The 21,001-nt window shown below is 37.4% G+C and overlaps 2 protein-coding genes across 11 annotated transcripts in view; one reads left to right on the top strand and one right to left on the bottom strand.

Annotated features, from left to right (window-relative positions):
- The window catches only part of PTPN13 (protein tyrosine phosphatase non-receptor type 13), a 235,696-nt gene extending 235,022 nt beyond the window's left edge, over positions 1-674 (bottom strand). For all 9 annotated transcript variants that reach the window (XM_067736501.1, XM_067736502.1, XM_067736506.1 and 6 more), the window contains exon 1: positions 187-674. The gene's annotated coding sequence lies outside the window, so the exon portion shown is untranslated. The remainder of the gene's footprint in view (positions 1-186) is intronic.
- A 206-nt stretch (positions 675-880) lies between these two features.
- MAPK10 (mitogen-activated protein kinase 10) overlaps positions 881-21,001 on the top strand; it is a 623,441-nt gene continuing 603,320 nt past the window's right edge. The window contains exon 1 of one of the 2 annotated variants that reach the window (XM_067736530.1): positions 881-1,268. The gene's annotated coding sequence lies outside the window, so the exon portion shown is untranslated. The remainder of the gene's footprint in view (positions 1,269-21,001) is intronic. The other variant, XM_067736535.1, reaches the window with a different exon arrangement.

Genomic DNA, 21,001 nt, shown 5'->3' with positions numbered 1-21,001 from the left:
TAACCCCACCCCCACCTAACACACCAAAACACTCCAACCAAAAAAAGTTCCTTCCACCAGGGCAACAGGGTGGATTTTAGGGGTTCGGGCAAAAGCAGAGAGAGGAGGAAGAGAGCGAGCGCGGTGCACTTTGTTGGGCACTTTCCGCACACGCAGTCCAGAGCCAAAGGCAGCTCTCGTCCTTACCCGCTCTTCCGGAGACCCGGTCCTACTACTGGAGCGCGGGACGAGGGCTGCGGGGACGCGGCGTCGGGGTGGGCAGCCGGCAGCCCCCGCGGGCGCCCAGAGCCTCCACCTCTTCTTCCCCAAGCGGCTGCGAGCGTGGGCCGAAGGAGCTGGAGAAGGAGCCTGGGGAGGGGGAAAAGAGGAGCAGCATCTCCTCCTCCTCCACGCCTCCGAAACGCCCCTCCAGCCGCGACCCCGGCCGACCGCCTGACCTTCGAACGCTCGCGCACCCTTCCCGGCCCTCTGCTGCCCCGTACGCCTCCAAGGGCTTCGCCAAACCCTCTGGTGCGGAACGGCTCAACTCCTGCAGCCGGCTCCGAGCGCTGCCGAGGCGGCAGAGGCGGACCGGGAAGCCAGGGAGTGCTGCTTGCCAGCAAGACGGTCTCTAGGGGATGTAATCATGGTGTGTCACCCTCGCCGCGCCGCGGCTGCCGGAGCTACTCGCTCCACTCGGGCTACACCTCACGCGCCCGCACCGGCTCCGCCCAGTTCATGTCAATCAACCCTCCCCGGATTCCCGGAGCACAGCGGATCTCCGACCCCGCCGTCCCCTCGGCCTCATTGGCCCGACGGCCCTCCAGCCCCGCCCCCTCCCTAGGGACAAGGTCGCCGGGGAGACAGGCGCCCAGGTTCCCATGACAACCGGAGCCTTGGGCCTGGCTTTTCGCGTTCTTCTGGCTTGCCAGACGCTCAGGTTGATGGCCTGGCAGCGAAGTTCTTAGCCCCTGCGGGGTGGGCTCCTAATTTCTGGCCAAGTTGAAAATGCAGCCGACCGCCCCCACACTTCCAACTTCAGAAACAGAACTTTGTGGCCCAGCAGAGTGCGAGGGAGAGTGAAAAATGCCCTGCTCTTCCCCTGTCAATCGAAATAACCCCTCCCCCCTTGCCCTCCCTTGCCTCCAGCCTTGTTTCCATATTCCCACCGGGCGGATTTGGGCTTTGAAAGGGTGAGGAGAAGAAGAATGAGAGAAAGAGCAGGGCTGTGCCAGCTCCCTGCAGCAATATAGCGACTTGGAAATGGCGGGGTCAATGAAAACATCTCGGTGAGTATTCCCACAGTTGTAAAATGATCTTCAAAGGTGTGGTGGCAACACTTGGTAAACCCCAAATGCCCTCAGGAAAACTCACATTCTCATATTTGTAAAAAAAAAAAAAAAAGTGTAAATTCTTGTAATTTTCCTTCTGAAGCTCAGATAATCCTAAATTTAAAAAAAATAAGTAAAATGTTTGACAAAATGTAATAAAATAAAGGCATCCATTTTTCTATAGGACTACACATTACAACTTGGCAGAAGTATGTCCTAGCAGCTATGACCCTCCTGCAAGCTAAAAGATTTGGGTTACAACAATTTACAAGGAAGTCTTACTGAGTTAATTTAGTCTTGGACCCCTAATGTTGAGCCCTAGGTGAAACTTAACTTCATGGCTGGTTCCAAAATGGAGAGATCTGAAGCAAAGTTAGAGCTGCAACCCTAGCCCCTGAGGCTGCTGTACACGTATGATGAATGAGGGGATTAATAGTAATGGTTTACCTTTGGCGAGCCTTGAGTTTTCATTATCTCATTTACTAAATGAATATCTGTGATGGATGTGTTCAGTCAAATATGCCTTGCAAATGTGCACTGAATGTGATTACTCACAGCGCTAAACAATAGAAAATGCACAGCAGAATTTTAAGATAAGGGTTCTGCCCTCAAGGAGATAACCACAGAGCCTAAGAAAGAAAACTAGCATTCTTGAAACAATTTGAGATTATAGTTAGAATGTGCAGCCAAACACTGAGTGCAGTAGTCAATGAGAGAAAGTCTGTGTTATGTAGAAAGGGCTGGATTAGTCAGATTAAGGAGGAAAGGAATTTAAACTGGGCTTTGAAGGGTAGGGAGTGGGATGAAAGAAGCAAAGATGAAGAAAGACATTTGAAGGAAACAAAGTAAAACCAAAGTGCAACAGCAGGAATAGAGTGGTGAAAGTAAATAACAGTGAGAAGATCAGCCAAGTTGAACTAGAGACAGAAATGAAGGATTGGAGCCCTTTTCCCAGGCTTTCCCCCATTTTCTGAAGTAGTTTTTAAATGTTCTGGTTGAAGTATCAGAGTGGTAAGGTAGAGAGGGAGAGGTAGTTTCGTGAGAATAGAAACCTTCATGGAACATCAGCCGCTGTTTGCCACTGAGAGAAAGTTCATGTATGTATTAGAAAGAAAAGCAACATCCATAATACTTGGAATAACTTGTGAATTCATGTCAGAAAGAAAGTATAAAGAGTATAGTGTTGGAAATTTTCACAAAAGTAGACAAACCACAGTGTTATGAGCAGTTTTCCTTTTTTTTTTTTTTGCATTAAGACCATTTCAGGTGATTGCCCTCAAGGCTCTTTCACCAGTAATCCTTCTGTTTTGTATGAGCTGAAAGGCTGGTTTTAAAATAAATGGCTGTGATACCAAAATCTGATAAAGTGTACACAAAAGAGAAATCTATAGGTTAATCTCCTTTTGGATATAATATAAAATTAAAATACAATATTAACAATAGAAACTAGAACTACATTACAAATGACATGCCAAAGTTAAGAGGAATTATGCCAGGTATATAAGAATAATTCAATAATAGAAAACTTATTCATATAGTTGACTATATTAATAAGTCAAAGGAGAAAAGCTGTATGTGTCTTAATTGATATTGAAAAGGATTTTGTAAAATCCAGCATCATTCCTTAATAAAAATTTTTAAAGAATCTATTTTTATATCAAAGCCAGAAACTTGCTGAATAATGAAACACTGTACTTATTCCTGCTGAAGTCAGGAACAAGGCCAAGAATGCCCACCATCACACCATGTAAGGCAATGACAGCCCATGAAATTAGATATGGAATAGAAACAAGAAATTAAATACTGAAAATGTTAGGATTGTCATCTGTTTGCAAATTATATGAAAACTCCAGGGATCAATAGAAAACCTTTTAGAAGCAATAAAAGATGAGTTAGAGTAACATTTTACATTTTGGTAGACAAAACCAAGAAGTGGTACAAGTTACAGTCATCCTAATACAGATGGAAAGTTTGATAGTGTGCTCTGTTTCTTCACACCCTCACCAACACAGTATCATCAAACTTTTTGATCTTTGCCAGTCTAATAGATACAAAATGCTACCACATTACAGCTATAATTTCCATTCTCTTATGAGCATCTTTTTATATGCTTACAAGCCATTCTATTTTCTGTTATCAAAAATAGTATCCCATGTTTTCTTCTAGAACTTTTATATATAGCCTTCACAGTTTATTCTTTGATCCATATGGAATTTATTTTGGTGGCAGCAGCAGCTATCCATTTGTCCCCCAAAACCTTAAAAGAATTTGGAAATTTTACTACATAATATGTAAAGCTTCTATAGAGTAATAAAATGACAATGAATAAGGAATTTACAAAAGAAGAAATTCAGAAAAGCAATGAATATTTAAAAATAAAACAACTGTATAAATAAAAATTAAAACAAAATGAGATATTTATAACTATCAAATTAGAAAAATACTATCAAATTAGAAAAATACTTTTAAAGACATATCTGATATTGGTGAAAATATGTGAAATAGATATTGTCTCATCATTGTTGGTAGGATTATAAGTTGGCTTATTCCATTTGGGAGTGCAACTGCAGTGTCTTTCATAATTTATAATGTTTATATCCTTTAACTTAATCCATTTTGGAAATTTATCCTATAGAAATATTTATACACATGACCAGAGATATAATCAAGAATATTCTTTGCAGTATTGTTGATAGTCATAAAATTAAAAACAGCTGGAGAGGGTGTGGAGCAAAGGGAACCCTCTTGCACTGTTGGTGAGAATGTAAATTGATACAACCACTATGGAGAACAGTATGGAGGTTTCTTAAAAAACTAAAAATAGAACTACCATATGACCCAGTAATCCCACTACTGGGCATATACCCTGAGAAAACCATAATTCAAAAAGACACATGCACCCCAGTGTTCATTGCAGCACTATTTACAATAGCCAAGACATGGAAGCATGCCTATCAACAGAAGAATGGATAAAGAAGATGTGGTACATATATATAATGGAATATTACTCAGCCATAAAAAGGAGTGAAATTGGGTCATTTGTAGAGACGTGGATGGACCTAGAGACTATCATACAGAGTGAAGTAAGTCCGAAAGAGTAAAACAAATATTGTATATTAACACATATATGTGGAATCTAGAAAAATGGTACAGATGAACCAGTTGGCAAGGCAGAAATATAGACACAGATGTAAAGAACAAACGTATGGACACTAAGTGGAGAGAGTGGGTGGGGGGTGGCGGTGGGATGAATTGGGAGATTGGGATTGACGTGTATGCACTAATATGTATAAAATAGATTAATAAGAACCTGCTGTATAAAAAATAAATAAAACTAAAAACAAAGTAAATGTCCATAATGGTGGATTGCTTAAATTAACTATGGTCACCCACATATACTACCTATTGACAAAATCAAGTGGCTGTACAGAATGATCTGATTTCTCTTCAAAAGTACTTATATCTATGTATATGGCAAAAGTACTTATATCTATGTATATCTATATCTATGTATATGTATATCTATGTATATGGCATATATGTATATACATACATATATCTATGTATGTATATATGTGTATATATACATATATATGTATATATACATATATATCTATGTATATGTATATATCTATGTATATGTATATGGCAAGTACTTATATCTATGTATATGTATATATGTATACTGTTAACAGTGGTTTCTATGAGGATTTTTATTTAAAATCTTCACAAAAAGCATGTTTACTTTTGTTTTTGTTTTTTTTTAATTCACACTCCATTACTTTTATTTATTTATTTGTTTCTTTGTTTATTTATTTATGGCTGTGTTGGGTCTTCGTTGCTGCACACGGGCTTTCTCTAGTTGCGGCGAGCGGGAGCTACTCTTCGTTGTGATGTGCAGCCTTCTCACTGCGGTGGCTTCTCTTGTTGTGGAGCACGGGCTCTAGTTGTGTGGGCTTCAGTAGTTGTGGCACGCGGGCTCAGTAGTTGTGGCTTGCAGGCTCTAGACCGCAGGCTCAGTAGTTGTGGTGCACGGGCTTAGTTGCTCCACAGCATTTGGGATCTTCCCAGACCAGGGCTCGAACCCGTGTCCACTGCATTGGCAGGTGGATTCTTAACCACTGTGCTACCAGGGAAGTCCCATGTTTACTTTTCTATAAAAAGCCAACGGGGTTAAAAGGCAAACTGCCAGCTGGAAAATAAATTAGTCATGGGGATGTAGCATACAGCAAAGGGACTATAGTTAGTAATACTCTATTGTACATTTGAAAGTTGCTAAGAGAGTAGATCTTAAAAGTTTTCATCATGAGAAAAAAATTTTTGTAAATTAATTAAATTTAAATTAAATTAAAAATTCAGGGACTTCCCTGGGGGCGCCTCAAAGGTTGAAATGAATTCTAGGCTAATCTAAATCTGTAAATAGCAGTCTTTTTCCAGCTGGCTTCTTATGTTCATCTCAATATAAAATATTTGTATTCTGGCTTGTACTAACTATGCTAGTGTTTTTTTCCACCTTTAAGCCCAGAAACATATTTTCCTTTCTTGCTTACAGAGTAAGGACTGTGATGGGAACTTTGCCCAGGTGAGAATCAGAAGCAAGATAAGTAATCCACCAAAACATGAGCAGGTAATTGGAGCACAAACTCTGACAGTGCTTAAGGAAGACTTTGTGAGGCAGTACTAACACTTCCAAGTGAACCAAGAATTAGCTAGGGAAAAAATGCAGCAATGGAAACCAGATAGGACTACAGTTACCCTCAGGTCCGTTGAATAGGCAGGTTATTTTCTTTTGGTGGTAGCTGAACTCTCTTTAAAATGTGAGAATTCCCCTAGGATGTAGAGTTACATGACAGCAATGGCAAAGATAACTCTAAACATTGGGAGGCAGCCTTGTAGCTCAGTACACTGAAAGAGCACAGCATTTGCACTCAGAAGACCTAAGTACAAATCTTGGCAAGTCACCTAACTTCTTTGAGCATCATTTTCCTCTTTTATAAAGTGAAGGAAATAAGAATAGCTGATATGTTCCACATATAATAGCCTGTAATGTTCTTTCAGTATTCAATAGGATTATATGAAATACACGTATGAAAACGATTTGTGAACTTTAAAGCACTGTTTTAAAAAATCAAATAACAGTAATAACCACAGCTGTACAGATTTTTGGAATTAGTGTTTTAGTGTAAATGAGAAAGAAATTTTACATAATCTCTTTCATTCTGAAGACGAACTTTAGAAAATATTTACTAGGTGCCAGGGCTAGCCAGTCCTATGAAAGGTTAAGTCAGAAAAATTTAATTGTGGTGCTTCTGTATCTTCTGCTTTTCTTTGCCAGCCAGATTCTTGGCTCTTTTCCAATTTCCCCCTACTGGCCCCAAACTGACCAGGGCTTATTAGTTACTCTGATTAGGGCTGGCACCCTGTTAGGTTAAAAGCATTCACCCTACTCCTGCTTGATTTGCCAAGTGCTCTACCTGACTCAAAATATTTCTCTCCCCTGAATGCCTCAGCTGGTAATTCTCACTTTTAGTCACTAATGAGTTAAACTACAAGGTGTTAACTTTAAAAGTGTGAAGCTTTACCATCAAAAGTTTGAAGCTTTACCTTCCAGCTTTCTCTCTTTGCATATTAGTATGATTGATTTATCAGATTAGGTAGTTGTCACTTTAAACCTGAAGGGCGAGAGATACTGGAGAGGTAAATTTTAATTAATGAAGGGGAAGGAGGAATGAGGGGAAGCTAGTTTCATTATGAGTGGAAGAGAAAGAATGAGAAAAGGAATTTGGTGGGGAAGAGGTATGTGGTATGAGGGTGGCCCTTAGGGCTGATGATACCAAGGGAGAGGATCAGAGAAGTATATGTAGTACTAAAGGGGTGTGGCACTGAAGTCAAACTGCCTAATTCACAATTTTTTCTAGGGCTGGTCCTGTCTGACTCATTTCTACTACTTGTCCTGGCAAGTTATGTAACTGCCTCTTCACTTTGGTTGAAGGGAGTATGGCAAATAAGCACAGCCCTTCTGCTTTTTGAAACTTAGCCATATCTCAACAAACACAAAGTAATTTAATGTGAATATGCTGTCATCTAAATCTGACCTACTGGGACTTGCCTTAGGATTCATGACTGTTAATCTTGATTTCTTTGTGTGTTCCCAGAAATGGAAACCAAATCAGAAGTTAAGCTTTCTAGTTTATGTTTTGTCTTAAAGAGGGTGATTTTACACTGTCTGATGAGAGCGAGCTGCTGCACAAGAAAAGGCTTTGTTAGGTGGAATTGGAATGTTTAATAAAATAAAGGATCACTTTGTAAAAAATTTCTCAAAAGTTGATTGCCTTGATTTTTTCATTCTCCCCTGTAATGTCTAAAAGAAAACTTAGGAGGAAAAATGGTCTTATTTATGGAAACTGGTTATCAGTTTAGGGCTAAATCCAGGCTTATGATATCATATAAATGGGAGAAATATTGAACCTGCCACACTTTACAACCACATGAAGAGAGGAAATTTGTCTTGGAGAACTGAAGCTAAGCAGTCCTTTGGTTCATCTAAAAAGTGTAAGTAGGGAACTGTAAAAAATTATACATATATAACTTAGGCATTTTACTTTTACTAAAAACCTATCATTATGCATTCATTAGCAAATCTTTTGATGCTGGGTCAAGGCCTTTCTGACCATGAATCTGCTGTTTAGAGTTCCAGGTTGTCTTTTTTACATAAACCCTTCTCAAATGCAAAATCTACAATTTTCTGTTTTGTTTTTTGTTAAAGGAAACACAGAACCTAAGGATACTCATGAAATAATATGACTTAGAGTATTTCTATATTTGTATAATATATTCCAGTTTTCTTGCTTCTGGTAATTTGTGGCAGTAATTTGCCTTTCTTTTCTTTTTTTTTTTATTACTTATAATTATTTCTTTTTGTTTTGTTTTATTATATTTTTTTACCTTATTTTAAGGATGGGTATTCTTATTTCTGTAAACATGTCATTTCAATTTTCATAGGATTTGCATCAAATCTGTAGACTGCTTTGAATAGTATGGACATTTTAATTTTTTAATGCCTTCCAATCCATGAACATGAGATGTCTTTCCACTTATTTGAATCTTCTTTATTTCTTTCAGCAATGTTTCAGCCTCCTTTCTGTAGCATTCAACTTTTTAAAATTGTTGTAAAATATACATAACATAAAATTAACCACTTTCAACTTCATTTGCAATAGGAAAAATATCTTTTATACTTAATAAAGTATATAAAATTTAAATTACCTAATTACATTAGCAAGAATAACTAACATTAAGAGTTTGGAAAACTAAAACAATTGATTTTTATGTAAGCTTCATAAGGGCAGGATTTTTGTCTGTTTTATTCCCTCCTGTGTCCCTAACTGCTAGAACGATGCCTGTCACTTAGTAGGTACTCAGACACTATTAAGGGAATGAATGGATGGCTCTTGGTAGTTGTTAACAGCTGGAGGAAGGATAAATGTGCGTATACAATGATATAGCCCATTAGTAAACCTCAAAAGGCCACAGACCTCAGTCTGTGTGTCTTACAGAGGGAATAGAGAACATTAATCTCGTGGTTTGACTAAGTGAAGGTCATTTAATAGCGCTTCTATTTTACTTTGAAAAATTCCCGTGTAATGCTGAGCACAGTCTCTTATACACAATGTCTTCAGAAAATATTAATCTTTGTTGATTGTTGGTTGATATCACTCTACTGAGGGAGGGAGGCACAAGAGGCCTGTTTTGGGGGGGAAAACAAAGAGCCAGGGTAGTTAATTTGATATTATCATGAATGAAGTTAAAGTTTGTATAGTTTTGGTAAAACCAAAGTCTTGATAATATTTGCACTATATGTGCAAAAACTGTTGCTTAATTTTGTCTGTTTCATACGACTATTGTAAATCATATATTGAAAATCCTATGTTTATATTAGTAATATGGCATCTAGCCCTTGAAAATAATATAATTTTATAATGTACTTCTAACAACATAAACAAATATGTATTAGCTATTTTGCCTTGGACATTTAAGTTTGTTCTTCCCAATAGGGATTGTTTTTGACTTTGAAAGAGCTAGAGATTACTTTTGGTTTATTTTTCTATTTTTTCATAAATGGATTGGATATTTGTTATTACTTTCACTTTCACAGTTGATAAATATTTCTTGTACTTTTGAAGAGAAAGGAAAAAAACTTTCAGATTTACTATGATGCTCCTGAGAATTCCTATTATACTTGACACCTGATTAATGATATTTTAACAGAAAATTAATTTCTATTTGGGCATCAGTTCTGCAAATCTTTTGGTTCACACACCACTTCAGGGTTTGAAGAGCGATTTACCATGTTTTCATAATTTCTAGAAATTTATCAGTGCCAACTAGTAACATATAAGAACATTCAGTTCAACTGTTATGTTATGCTTTTATTCCTATTAATAATGATTTTTAAAATTGATAGTCTCTTCAAAGCTACAGATATAGATTGTATAAAGAATTTCAAATTCTTACATCTCAATCTTCACCAAAATAGCACACATACACATGATGACAAACAACTCAAAGAAAGATAAGTTGGCTACACAAAACTGAACAAGAGTGAACATACAAATTTGTTCAGACAGAACACCCATTTGGGGGGATTTCATGTGACTGAAATATCATTGATGGAGTTTTGATAAAGTGTTTGCTGTTTTTCTTTGTTTTCAATTTCCTGCTTGTGACTATACATAATTTTCACGGAATAATCTTGATTTAATTTTCATAATTAGAGAGCTGATAAAATCTATATTTTACAGTTCTTATCATTTTTTTTTTTTTTTTTTTACAGACTTCAAAATGAATCTCAGGACTTCCCTGGTGGTGCCGTGGTAAAGAATCCGCCTGCCAATGCAGGGGACACAGGTTTGAGCCCTGGTCCAGGAAGATCCCACATGCCACAGAGCAACTAAGCCTGTGCACCACAACTACTGAGCCTGTGCGCCTGCAGCCTGTGCTCTGCAACAAGAGAAGCCACCGCAGTGAGAAGCCCGCTCAACACAATGAATGAGTAGCCCCCCTGCGCGCAGCAACAAAGACCCAATGCAACCAAAAATAAATAAATTAAATAAATTAAAAAAGAAAAAATGAATCTCTTTATTCACGCATTTTGAAAGTGGTTATTTTGTGATTCACATGCTAAAAATATGACAACAGTTGTTATATATAAACCATTCTTATGGTGTTCATATATATAGGCATAGTAACTCAATATCATCTCTTTACTTTTTTTTTTTATTTATTTATGGCTACGTTGGGTCTTCGTTGCTGCACGGGGGATTTCTCTAGGTGGAGGCGGCTATTCTTTGTTGCGGTGCGCAGGCTTCTCATTGCGCATCCTCTCTTGTTGTGGAGCACAGGCTCCAGGCACATGGCTCGCCGGCTCTAGAGCGCAGGCTCAGTAGTTGTGGTGCACGGGCTTAGTTGCTCCGTGGCATGTGGGATCTTCCTGGAACAGGGCTCAAACCCGTGTCCCCTGCGTTGGCAAGCGGATTCCTAACCACTGCGCCACCAGGGAAGCCCATCATCTCTTTACTTTATATACACTTTTTTTTTTCTGGAATTTTTGAATTTTATTTTATTTATTTTTTTATACAGTAAGTTCTTATTACTCATCAATTTAATACACATCAGTGTATACATATCAATCCCAATCACCCGGTTCATCCCACCACCACCCCCACCCCCTGCAGCTTTCCCCACTTGGTGTCCATATGTTTGTTCTCTACATCGGAGTCTCAATTTCTGCCCTACAAACCAGTTCATCTGTACCATTTTTCTGGGTTCCACATATATTCGTTAATATACAATATTTGTTTTTCTATATCTAACTTACTTCACTCTGTGTGACAGTCTCTAGATCCATCAACGTCTCAACAAATGACTCAATTTCATTCCTTTTCATGGCTGAGTAATATTCCATTGTATATAGGTACCATATCTTCTTTATCCATTCGTCTGTAGATGGGCATTTAGGTTGCTTCCATGACCTGGCTATTGTAAATAGTGCTGCAATGAACATTGGGGTGTATGTGTCTTTTTGAATTATGGTTTTCTCTGGGTATATGCCCAGTAGTGGGATTGCTGGGTCATATGGTAATTCTATTTTTAGTATTTTAAGGAACCTCCATACTGTTCTCCATAGTGGCTGTATCAATTTACATTCCCACCAACAGTGCAAGAGGGTTGCCTTTCCTCCACACCCTCTCCTGCATTTGTTGTTTGTAGATTTTCTGATGATGCCCATTCTAACTGGTGTGAGGTGATACCTCATTGTAGTTTTGATTTGCATTATAATTAGTGATGTTGAGCAGCTTTTCATGTGCTTCTTGGCCATCTGTATGTCTTCCTTGGAGAAATGTCTATTTAGGTCTTCTGCCCATTTTTGGATTGTGGTGTTTGTTTTTTAAATATTGAGCTGCATGAGCTGTTTATATATTTTGGAGATTAATCCTTTGTCCGTTGATTCGTTTGCAAATATTTTCTCCCATTCTGAGGGTTGTCTTTTCATCTTGTTTATGGTTTCCTTTGCTGTGCAAAAGCTTTGAAGTTTCATTAGGTCCCATTTGTTTATTTTTGTTTTTATTTCCATTACTCTAGGAGGTAGATCAAAAACGTTCTTGCTGTGATTTATGTCAAAGAGTGTTCTTCCTATGTTTTCCTCTAAGAGTTTTATAGTGTCTGGTCTTACATTTAGGTCTCGAATCCATTTTGAGTTTATTTTTGTGTATGGTGTTAGGGAGTGTTCTAATTTCATTCTTTTACATGTAGCTGTCCAGTTTTCCCAGCACCACTTATGGAAGAGACTGTCTTTTCTCCATTGTATATCCTTGCCTCCTTTGTCATAGGTTAGTTGACCATAGGTGCGTGGGTTTATCTCTGGGCTTTCTATCTTGTTCCATTGATCTATGTTTCTGTTTTTCTGCCAGTACCATATTGTCTTCATTACTGTAGCTTTGTAGTATCGTCTGAAGTCAGGGAGTCTGATTCCTCCAGCTCCGTTTTTTGCCCTCAAGACTGCTTTGGCTATTCAGGGTCTTCTCTGTCTCCATACAAATTTTAAGATTTTTTGTTCTAGTTCCATAAAAAATGCCATTGGTGGGCTTCCCTGGTGGCGGAGTGGTTGAGAGTCTGCCTGCCGATGCAGGGGACATGGGTTCATGCCCTGGTCCGGGAAAATACCACATGCCACAGAGCGGCTGGGCCCGTGAGCCAAGGCTGCTGAGCCGGCGCGTCCAGAGCCTATGCTCCGCAATGGGAGAGGCCACAACAGTGAGAGGCCCACATACGGCAAAAAAAAAAAAAAAAAAAATTGCCATTGGTAATTTGACAGGGATTGCATTGAATCTGTACATTGCTTTGGGTAGTATAGCTATTTTCACAATATTGGTTCTTCCAACCCAAGAACATGGTATATCTCTCCATATGTTTGTGTCATCTTAATTTCTTTCAGCAGTGTCTTACAGTTTTCTGCATACAGGTCTTTTGTCTCCCTAGGTAGGTTCATTCCTAGGTATTTTATTCTTTTTGTTGCAATGGTAAATGGGAGTGTTTCCTTAATTTCTCTTTCAGATTTTTCATCATTAGTGTATAGGAATGCAAGAGATTTCTGTGCATTAATTTTGTATCCTGCAACTTTACCAAATTCATTGATTAGCTCTAGTAGTTTTCTGGTGGCATCTTTAGGATACTCAATGTATAGTATCATGTCATCTGCAAACAGTGACAGTTTTACTTCTTCTTTCCAATTTGTATTTATTTTATTTCTTTTTCTTCTCTGATTGCCATGGCTAGGACTTCCAAAACTATGTTCAAAAATAGTGGTGAGAGTGGACATCCTTGTCTTATTCCTGATCTTAGAGGAAATGCTTTCAGTTTTTCACCATTGAGAATGATGTTTGCTGTGGGTTTGTCATATATGGCCTTTATTATGTTGAGGTAGGTTCCCTCTATGCTCACTTTCTGGAGAGTTTTTATCATAAATGGGTCTTGAATTTTGTCAAAAGCTTTTTCTGCATCTATTGAGATGATCACAAGGTTTTTATTCTTCAATTTGTTCATATGGTGTATCACATTGATTCATTTGCATATATTGAAGAATCCTTGCATCCCTGAGATAAATCCCAGTTGATCATGGTGTATGATCCTTTTAATGTGTTGTTGGATTCTGTTTCCTAGTAGTTTTTGAGAATTTTTGTATCTATATTCATCAGTGATATTGGTCTGTAATTTTCTTTCTTTGTAGTATCTTTATCTGCTTTTGGTATCAGGGTGATGGTGGCCTCATAGAATGAGTTTGGGAGTGTTCCTTCCTCTGCAGTTTTTTGGAAGAGTTTGAGAAGGATGGGTGCTAGCTCTTCTCTAAATGTTTGATAGAATTCACCTGTGAAGACATCTCGTCCTGGACTTTTGTTTGTTGGAAGATTTCATTTCAGTTTCATTACTTGTGATTGGTCCGTTCATATTTTCTATTTCTTTCTGGTTCAGTCTTGGAAAGTGATACCTTTCTAAGAATTTGTCCATTTCTTCCAGGTTGTCCATTTTATTGGCATAGAGTTGCTTATAGTAGTCTCTTGGGGTGCTTTGTCTTTCATGGTGTCTGTTGTAACTTCTCCTTTTTCATTTTTAACTTTATTGATTTGAGTCCTCTCCCTCTTTTTCTTGATGAGTCTGGCTAGTGGTTTATCAATTTTTTTTTATCTTCTCAAAGAACCAGGTTTTAGTTTTATTAATCTTTGCTATTGTTTTCTTTGTTTCTGTTTCATTTATATCAGCTCTGGTCTTTATGGTTTCTTTCCTTCTGCTAACTTTGGGTTTTGTTTTTTCTTCTTTCTCTAGTTCCTTTCGGTGTAAGGTTAGATTGTTTAATTGAGATTTTTCTTGTTTCTTGAGGTAGGCTTGTATAGCTATAAACTTCCCTCTTAGAACTGCTTTTGCTGCATCCCATAGGTTTTGGATCGTTGTGTTTTCATTGTCATTTGTCTGTAGGTATATTTTGATTTCCTTTTGGTTTCTTCAGTGATCTCTTGGTTATTTATTAACGTATTGTTTAGCCTCCATGTATTTGTGTTTTTTGCGTTCTTTTCCCTGTAATTCATTTCTAATCTCATAGTGTTGTGGTCAGAAAAGAGGTTTGATATGATTTCAATTTTCTTAAATTTACTGAGGCTTGATTTGTGACCGAAGATGTGATCTATCCTGGAGAATGTTCCATGTTCATTTGAGAAGAAAGTGTAATCTGCTGTTTTTGAATGGAATATCCTATAAATATCGATTAAATCTATCTGGTCTATTGTGTCATTTAAAGCTTCTGTTTCCTTATTTATTTTCATTTGGGTTGATCTGTCCATTGGTGTAAGTGAGGTGTTAACATCCCCCACTATTATTGTGTTACTGTCGATTTCCTCTTTTATAGCTGTTAGCAGTTGCCTTATGTATTGAGGTGCTCCTATGTTGGGTGCATATATATTTATAATTGTTATATCTTCTTCTTGGATTGATCCCTTGATCATTACATAGTGTCCTTCCTTGTCTCTTGTAACATTCTTTATTTATTTATTTTTATTTATTATTATTATTTTTTATTTTATTTTATTTTTTTTCTTGTAACATTCTTTATTTTAAAGTCTACTTTATCTGATATGAGTATTGCTACTCCAGCTTTCTTTTGATTTCCATTTGCATGGAATATCTTTTTCCATCCCCTCAGTTTCAGTCTGTGTATCCCTAGGTCTGAAGTGGGTCTCATGTAGACAGCATATATATGGGTCTTGTTTTTGTGTCATTTAGCAAGCCTGTGTCTTTTTGTTGGAGCATTTAATCCATTCACGTTTAAGGTAATTATCGATATGTGTGTTCCTATGACCATTTTCTTAATTGTTTTGTGTTTGTTTTTGTAGGTCCTTTTCTTCTGTTGTGTTTCCCACTTAGAGAAGTTCCTCTAGCATTTGTTGTAGAGGTGGTTTGGTGGTGCTGAATTCTCTTAGCTTTTGTATGTCTGTAAAGCTTCTGATTTCTCCATCGAATCTGAATGAGATCCTTGCTGGGTAGAGTAATGTTGGTTGTAGCTTCTTCCCTTTCATCACTTTAAGTATATCATGCCACTCCCTTCTCATTTTGTAGAGTTTCTGCTGATAAATCAGCTGTTAAGCTTTTGGGAGTTCCCTTGTATGTTATTTGTCATTTTTCCCTGCTGCTTTCAATAATTTTCTTTGTCTTTAATTTTTGCCAATTTGATTACTATGTGTCTCAGTGTGTTTCTCCTTGGGTTTATGCTGTATGGGACTCTGTGCTTCCTGGACTTGGGTGGCTATTTCCTTTCCCATGTTAGGGAAGTTTTCGACTATAATCTGTTGAAATATTTTCTCGGGTCCTTTCTCTCTCTCTTCTCCTTCTGGGACCCCTATAATGCCAATGTTGTTGCATTTAATGTAGTCCTGGAGGTCTCTTAGGGTGTCTTCATTTCTTTTTATTCTTTTTTCTTTATTTTGTTCTGCAGCAGTGAATTCCACCATTCTGTCTTCCAGGTCACTTATCCGTTCTTCTGCCTCAGTTATTCTGCTATTGATTCCTTCTAGTGTATTTTTCATTTCAGTTATTGTATTGTTCATCTCTGTTTGTTTGTTCTTTAATTCTTCTAGGTCTTTGTTAAACATTTCTTGCATCTTCTTGATCTTTGCCTCCATTCTTTTCTGAGGTCCTGGGTCATTTTCAGTATCATTATACTGAATTCTTTTTCTGGAAGGTTGCCTGTCTCCACTTCATTTAGTTGTTTTTCTGAGATTTTATCTTGTTCCTTCATCTGGTACATAGCCCTCTGCCTTTTCATCTTGTCTATCTTTCTGTGAATGTGGTCTATCATATTTTTGATAGCACGTTATTCTTTTTTAACCTCTGGAAAGTTGTAAGGGGCAAATGCCTTCTTTGCTTATTTAGTTTCTGTTTTAATGTCTTCCAATTATTTTATATATGTTTAAATTTTTTCTTTCCCTGTTTTCTGTTTTTTTTTTTTTTTGTGGCTGCACTGAGGAGCATGCGGGATCTTAGTTCCCTGACCAGGGATGGAACCCTCGCCCCCTGCAGTGTCTTCACGACTGGACTGCCAGGGAAGTCACGTCGTTCCCTGTTTTAAGGCGTTCAGCTGATCTTCTCCTTTCTTTCAGTAGTCTTTTATTTGAGACAAGGGTATGCCTATATGCCTTAAAAAAATTCAAGCAGACGTGGTGCAATGACTTGTGACTATCTGCTGGGTCATCTCTCTATTTTCAAAGTAATTTCTTTTCTCACTTGAAATAAAAGGCACTCATGAATTTAATATATATCCCAAAGATAGTATTAATTTGCGTTGGAATAGAAAACCATTCATTCAAATACTATTGGCCATAGAATAGTGGTTTTACTGAGAGTATAAAATAGACTTTGGTCTTGGGAAGAATCTTGGAAGGGCCACAGAGGGACTCACTTTCCTTTGATTTCACAGCTCCAGGCCAAATCAGCCTTGCTGGAGCAGTGGGAAGAGTAGTATTCCTGAGTTAACTTGGTGGATGGTTGTTATGTGCTGCATTTTTCTTTCTCTCCTCTACCAAGTCCCCATTCTGAGCTCCACTCAAAGAAATATGTTTCCAAATGAGCCGTCCAGGTTGCATGGGGTTGGGGGATGGGAAATAGTAGAAAGAAGGTGGGAGGTTTTAATTATTTACACAGTTCTAAGCCCCTTAATTTCCCATTAAAATCTTGTCGAAAACATTTGAATTCAATGTGTTTACTTAAGCTTTTAGCATTTGTTTTATGATCTTTGACTATATCAAGAATGATTTTTTAATATGAGATTAAAATCTTTGATAAAGAAGCATATTATTGAAATTTTAAGTAATTACTATTTAGCAGTACAGAAAATGATAAAAAAATTTAGCCAATTTTTAAAACCACTGATTTATTTTTATTTAGTACAAGGGATATTGTTAGGTCTAATTGTGACTTTGTTTCTAAACATACGATTTGTTTAGGTACAAATTTTTATTGAGTTGGCTTAACTAGTAAGTTTTTTTTTTTTTTTTTTTTTTGGCTGTGTTGGGTCTTCATTGTTGCACGCAGGCTTTTCTCTGGTTGCAGTGAACTGGGACTACTGTTTGTTGCAGTGCACGGGCTTCTCATTGAGGTGGCTTCTCTTGTTGCAGAGCACGGGCTCTAGGCACGCAGGCTTCAGTAGTTGTAGCACACAGGCAGTAGTTGTGGCTCATGGGCTCTAGAGTGCAGGCTCAGTAGTTGTGGCGCACAGGCTTAGTTGCTCCGTGGCATGTGGGATCTTCCCAGACCAGGGCTCAATCCCATGTCCCCTGCATTGGCAGGTGGATTCTTAACCACTGTACCACCAATGAAGCCCACCTAGTAACTTCTAAAAACATAGAAAGTGTACACTTGATTTTAAAAATATTTTTCTCTTAGTATACCTGAGAACTGAAAAACTTTTTAAAATTGTTAAGTAATTATTTAATAGTTGTTAAATAATTGTTAAATAATAATTACATCCCTTTAATAGAGACATATTCTCCCTGGACTGAAATTTTCTCATTTGTTATACAATGAGTGTCTCTAAGATGGCCAGACTTTAGCTACCATAATTAAATTTTATTCAAAGTATTTTTATGTGAAATAAAGCAAGAAATAGAACAGTACATATGGGAAATAAAAGGGAATATATATATATATATATTCATATATGTACATATCTCAATTTGCTTGTATTTACATGAAGAAATACTAAGAGAATCCATGCTGTTACAAATGGTTACCTCTAGGGGACAGGGAGGAATGGACTGAATGTGGACAGCAGCAGAAGCAAGACTAATTACTGTATACATTTTGATGTCTTTTTTGCTTTTTGAAAATGTGAAATTACATAGTCAGGGAGAAAAACAGGCACACATACAGAACCTTAAACAGAGATAGCCAAAGGAAGAAAATAGAGTTGTGGGGGACGAAATAGAGATGGGGAAGATTCTTGCAGATGGCTTTTGTTTTCTCTGAGAATAAAGAGTGAGATAATCTATTGATCCAATCTGTTGCTCTAGTAGTGACATGAACTTGGCATCTTCCTTTTCTCTGCAGTATATCCTGTTAAGTTAAAGATGTATTGTTACTGGTACAAGATATTGGGGGTTTGGTGAGCTTCCAAGTTAGATTTGTATTTTCTATATGGATTTTTAAAGATTACATGATATTTATGAATTTAAAAATAATTATTAAAGATAAGTCATCCCTCAGTGCTTTCACTGCCGGGCCCTGGGTTTGATCCTGCAAGCCACGTGTCATGGCCAAAAAAAAAAAAAGGAATAATAACAGTCATCCTTATTTCACTTGCTTTCAATGCTTGTTTGTTTTTTTGTAAATAACTTCATTGTTCCTCTATTATGGATGCTTTTATATATGTAATGATAGAGTTGGTAATCTATCATTATCTAGTAAAGCTGTTTATTCTTGTTTGCTTATAATTAGGTTTGAAATAGCTTTTCCATTAGGAATCTGGATCTTCAGGATTTTCTGTCTGAAATGCTTCATTATGTTGCAAGTTAGAACTTGATATGCAAGATGTCAATCAAGATGAAAGTTCTCTTTTTGTGTATTCTGTCCTTCATGAATATTTTTCCTTCTTTTCATTTATTCAAACAAAATTTACTGAGAGACAGCTCTTATAAACTGCGTATTACTAAACACTTCGAAAATATGAGAAAAAATGATTAAGTTAAAATTAGTTTATGATTTGAATGTTCATAATCATCTTAACATTTAAAAATAAATATAATTCACGTAGTTCTTCAGACCTTCTACAAGAACGACAAAACCCAATAACCAACAACTAACAACACACACAAAAATATTCTATTGGCCTTTATTCCCCACCCAAGGTTATCTCTCCATACAGGCAACTACTTTCAACTTTTCCAGCTCTTTCTTCTGATATTACCTTCATGTTTCTAAATAACATGTTTGGGCTGCTATTGACAGGCAACGTAGTAAGATGGAAAGAGCTGCTAGGATTCAAATTGCAGCTCTGCTACTCACCATTTCTGTTCATCTTGTCAGTGTCTCTTAACAGGCACAATTGATTTTGTGCCAGATAACTTTTTGTTGTGTGGAGCTATCCTGTGCATTGTAGGATGTGTAGCAGTATCCCTGGTCTCTACCCATTAGATGCCAGTAGCACCCTCACCCCACCTATAATGACTAAAAATGTCTTCAGGCATTGCCAAATGTAACCCCCAGCTGAGAACCACTGGTCTTGGGGAAGTTAACTAAGTTTTCTGTGACTTTGTTCCCTCATCAGCAAATTGGAATTAATGATAGTACCAACCTGGTAATTCCCTGGCAGTCCAGTGGTTAGGACTCTACGCTCTCACTGCCGAGCGTCCAGGTTCAATCCCTGGTCAGGGAACTAAGATCCCACAAGCTGTGGTGTAGTGCAGCCAAAAAAAAAAAAAGTAATAGTACCAACTCATAGAGCCAATATGAGGATTAAATGAATAGCATTTGTGAAGCATTTACTGCCTAGCACATAGTTAGTATTCTATAAACATTTGCTAAATAAATGCAATTACAGTAAAAATTTTTCAGCTTTATGTTTCATCCATTAGACTTTTATTCCTCCCATTTTGCCTGTACAATTATCATTATTTTTGCTTATGTTAATATTCAACCTTTATGGGTCTTCTCTGGTCGTCTAGTGGTTAAGAATCCACCTTCCAATGCAGGAGTTGCGGGTTTGATCCCTGGTCGGGGAACTAAGATCCCACATGCTGCAGGGCAACTAAGCCTACACCGCAACTACTGAGCCCATGCGCTCTAGAGCCTGTGCACCACAACTGAAGAGAAGCCCTTGCACCACAACGAAGATCCGAGGGCTGCAACTAAGACCTGACGCAGCCAAATAAATAAATATTAAACAAAATGAAGCTTGGGTGTTACAGTATCAGACATGCATTTAAAAAAAAATTCCACCTTTATAATGATTATGACCATGTCATTGCTCAAAACGGAGCCACATATTGTATTAGTATATTCATTTATATTCAGAATATTCCTTTTCTTGTACTATTTTCTTTTCCTCTTAGAGTAAATAATTGCCTCTTTTTTGTTTATCTGCCCAGTTTTCTATGTAGCTAAATATCTCTAAATTGTCTATTAGAAACACAAATCTGCTCTCAGTAAGATTGGACACATTAGGCAAATTAACTAATTTTCTGGAGAGCTACTTGATCTGATTGCAGAGGTAGGGAAAGAAGAACCCACTGGATACATTTGATTCAAAAGATTTCTTCCGGTGATGACTGAAGTACTACTGGAAAGAAGACACAGACCAATTCCAAAAGATCCTACTTCAAGCTTTTGAGGTATTAGATCCAGCTAAATATGGGTTTCTAAGGAATAACTGATCAAGTATATGACTGCAGAAGGTGAGCCTTTTTCTCAGGAGGAAATGGAAGAAATGTTGTCTGCTGCAATTGATCCAGAATCGAATTCAGTTCACTTCAAGGGCTATATAACAATGATGGTGATGAAAATTGAACACTCTAAACTTTTAATTTCTAGTTGAAATGATAATTTTAAAAATTGTCCTTGTTAATTTCACATTTTATCTTGTAATTCCTACATAT

Source organism: Pseudorca crassidens, chromosome 4 (genome assembly GCF_039906515.1).
Source record: "Pseudorca crassidens isolate mPseCra1 chromosome 4, mPseCra1.hap1, whole genome shotgun sequence".
Taxonomy (NCBI): Eukaryota; Metazoa; Chordata; class Mammalia; order Artiodactyla; family Delphinidae; genus Pseudorca; species Pseudorca crassidens.
This window is presented reverse-complemented; position numbering and strand designations above follow the sequence as displayed.